The sequence below is a fragment of the Lactuca virosa genome, chromosome 1 (genome assembly GCF_052849685.1).
Source record: "Lactuca virosa cultivar CGN04683 chromosome 1, Lactuca_virosa_CGN04683_v6, whole genome shotgun sequence".
NCBI lineage: Eukaryota > Viridiplantae > Streptophyta > Magnoliopsida > Asterales > Asteraceae > Lactuca > Lactuca virosa.
Window position 1 is genome coordinate 18521752 of NC_136426.1, and position 4133 is coordinate 18525884.

The 4133-nt window shown below is 36.7% G+C and overlaps 1 non-coding gene across 1 annotated transcript; it reads right to left on the reverse strand.

Annotated features, from left to right (window-relative positions):
- Nucleotides 1–3475: 3475 nt before the first annotated feature.
- On the reverse strand, nucleotides 3476–3582 carry LOC145151594 (small nucleolar RNA R71). The gene has a single exon (XR_013732159.1). It is a non-coding gene; the product is annotated as a small nucleolar RNA R71 (small nucleolar RNA).
- Nucleotides 3583–4133: the final 551 nt, after the last annotated feature.

Sequence of the window (4133 nt, forward strand, 5' to 3'; positions counted from 1 at the left end):
AGATCGGCCCCATAGCCTACAAACTCCGATTACCCCAAGAGCTTACTAACATCCATCCCGTCTTCCACGTGTTAAACCCTAAAAAGTGTCTATCCGACGAGACTCTCGTAATTCCACTCGATGAAATCGAGATCAACGAGATTCTTAACTCCGTGGAAGAGCCAGTCGAAATCATGGATATGGAAGTCAAACGAACGAAGCAAAGTCGCATCCCGATAGTAAAGGTTCGCTGGAATGCCAAGAGGGGACCAGAATTCACTTGGGAGTGAGAAGATCAGATGCAATAGAAGTATTCGCATCTATTTACCTAGTCCATAATTGTATTCATTGTAGAATTTCGGGATGAAGTTCCCTCTAACGGGGGGATGATGTGACAACCCAATACTTCCGAGTCAACAAAAGTCAATTTTCGTTAAATAAATTTCGAATTTTATTTGTTCCGTTAAGTTCTTGTGGGTTAGAATATAATCTAAAATATATAATTAGGGGTTATATAAGTTTTCGGAACCAAAAACGCTCGAAAAATCAAGATTTCCCTCGAAAAGTCGACAAACTCGTTCAGCCAGACGTTTACAGCCGTAAACCCATGGGATATAAACCCTGGGCCGTAAACCCATATACAACCGGGAACCCATTTCCGGCCGTAAACCCAACCGGTATAAAGGTTTTTCCCGGAGAGATTCTCCATTTCTCATCTTTTTTAGTCGAAAACTCTCTCAAGTTGCTCCCAAGAACCTCCCAAGAACATTCATATCATCAAGAACAAACCTTCAAATCTTCATATTTTCACCAAGAACACCAAGAACAACCTTCATATCTTCAAAGGCTGCAAACCTAGCTCACGGCTGCAAACCCAGTTTACGGCCGCAAACAGTGTTGATCCGAGTACCTTGGCTGAAAACCCTCTTTTTCCACTTCAAACAAGTCTCGGTAACATTCCTAACCCAAAAGCAAGTGTTTTCTAACACTTTAATTAATGGTTTCGCTAATTTAAATACAATTATGTGTGTAATTATCATTAGGACACCGTTAATTCCACGTACTCCAACTCGAGGGTCATCTTTCCGGTTTTGCTGTCAAGCACGTGCACATAATCAACAGTGAGTTCATACCCTTACTTTTTGTGCTTATACAAAGGATTTCAAGCATGATGGAATCCAAGCAAAACACAAAGAAATTTTCAACTCGAGGGTCATCTTTCAGGGGGAATCCAAGCAAAACACAAAGAAATTTTGTGCTTATACAAAGGATTTCAACAGGATTAAAACTTATGCAATTGATACAACCAAGAGATCCCTACATTTTATAAAATATTTAGATATTTTATCCCTTTTGTAACATGCTGAGCATGATGGAATTTTTCAACATACAAACATAATTGCAAAGTTTTCAGTAGAATACATGAATCGAATACATAACATACATGCAGACTATAATAGGTATAGTTTGGGATTTCAACACACGGTTTTATCAATTCGAGAGCTTATACATTAACAAACATATAAACTATTATAGATATAGTTTATGGCATACAATTCTATTTTCTGAAAACAAGAGTACAATACTAAATAATTATTTAGGTATAATTATCTTTACTCTACAAGTATACATACGGTTTCAAGTACAAGAGAACACTACAACACTACACGTAAATTAGTTAATATAGGGTTGTGAGGCACTACTTTAATTGTACCCTTCGGAGTGCGGGACTAAATCCTACCACAGTATAACCAGAGTCTCCTGGAGAGAGAGCGTGAGATTTGTGAAGAGATCTATTCGGGACTGACAATCCCACACCTAAACTGCTAGCTACAGTTAGACAGGCATGCCGGGGGTGACAAATGCCATAACATCCGATGCTTGAAGAACGTCGTAAAGGTCACTAGGTCATATCAAGCATGGTTATACCAAACTCACAACAGTATAAACTAACCATTTGTTTACGGGATTTCAATTCTTCAAATAGTTTTATTTTCATTAATAGAACTATCATACATTACAACTGGAGGATGCTAGGGAATTCAAATACATGGTTTTATTTTAAGTAATAAAACTACTATACATACTGGTGGTAGCCAGGGTTTTCATACAAAGGTTTTCATACAGAACACATTATACATTACTGGTGATAGCCAAGGTTTACATACAAAGGTTTTCGTACAGAACACACTATACAATATAACTGGGGGTAACCAGGCATACAGACTAACATTTTCATATACTACTACATGATACAGTAACGAACGTACATTTTGGTCTTAGGGTTTTTGACTACTTTTCATTACTAAAGAAAATATTGTATTTTCTTGAGAACATGCAAACATTTTACAGGTTCACAGACAGGTTTTCATTACAAAAACATACTTATGAACTCACCAGCTTAAATGCTGATACTCTTTCAAAACCGCTTGTATTCTCAGGGAACCGGTAGACAGGTACACCCATAGGTTTTTGAGAAGACAGAGCATATAGAGTCGCGTCTTTTATACTTTTGTTACACTTTTGCTGTTATACAAACTATGTATCGAACAGATGTGAATACCTTATATATATTCAATATAATGGTTGTGTTTACTTTGGTTACTATGATGCAATTGTTGTGATACTGTACATGACATCCTCCGCCCTCGAACGTTTCCGCCGTTCTGGTTTGGGGGTGTGACACTATGGAAAGTACACCTGCGACATCGGAAAAAGATTAACTGAATTTTCCGTGAGTTTCTATCAAACCACACAAACATAAAATAAAACAAAACCAGGGATAATCATTCTTCGTCTCTGTCTCCCCCTCCGCTACCACCAACACCACGTCAAGAATGTTATACATTTACGCCCATTATAGAACAAAAGGTACTTTCTAAATTGCTAATTGCTTATTCTTTCTTTAATTTGTTTTCGATCCTTTGTGTGAAAATTATTTCACATAAAGTTCAATTTTTTTCAGCTTTTAATTTTTTGTGTAACCACGATGTGGCGGTTTCACACCACGACATGGTTGACGACCTGACAATTTGCGTTAAGTAGTGTTCGTTTATTATTTTTTGTTCCTTTTTACGTGTTGGTTTTCTGATTATTTCAGTTATTTTTCAAAATGACGGACATCACACGATTGACGATAGGCACATACAAGAAGCTAGTGCACAATGATTTATGATCAGGACTTGTTCTCCCCGGAATTCCAGCAAAAACCAAATCCGAGCTCAAAGGCCATATTTTAGAGATGCTCAAGGACATTCCATTCTCCGAAAAAGATTATGAAGACTCATTTAATCACATCGAAGAGGTCAAGGACATTTCCAATTACTTAAATGTTCCAAATGTCTTGCGTGAAGCAGTTTTGCTCAGGATGCTCCCAGTAACCTTCACAAGAGATGCAAAAATTTGGCTAAAATCACTTTCACCAGGAGCAATTACTACTTGGACAAATCTAAGTGAAGCTTTAATTGAGAAATTCAGTCCACCATCAAAAATATCAAGGCTCAAGAAGAGGATAGCAAATTTCCAACAATACGATGGTGAATCCTTGTTTGAAGCATGGGAGAGGTATAAAGGCATGCTTAGGAATTGCCCCCAACACGATCTGAATGTGCAACAAAAAGTGGCTATTTTCTATGACGGGGTAACTGCTACCACAAGACAACTCCTTGAATCTCAAGGACTAAAGACAAACAAAGAACCGACTACTATTAAGGAATTGATTGAAGAATTCGCAAAACATTCGCTCAAATATCATACTCCACGAAAAGATTTTACAAGAGAAAAAAGAAATGCACATTACACTCAATTTTCAGGAATGTATTGACTAGGAATCAACTTCATTATTTCCCTACTTCGGTCATTGCTATCAATTTCAGAATGAGCTAATCTTTTCTTGGGTATGTTCTCTTTTAATTTGGCTTTTTTTTGTTAATACTTTAGTAATGTGTCTTTGATAATGTGCCTTTTTTTTGTTTATGGTGTTGTCATTTACACAATGGTACTCTATTTTTCCTATCATAGGTGAAATGACAATAATTTTTCTTGATATTTATGGTTTTTTTAGAAAAATTGCCCTATTATTTTAATTAAGTTTCAATTATTTGCTTAGGAGGTTATAGGGGACTAACTAGATCGCAAGAAGAAGCATGATGAAG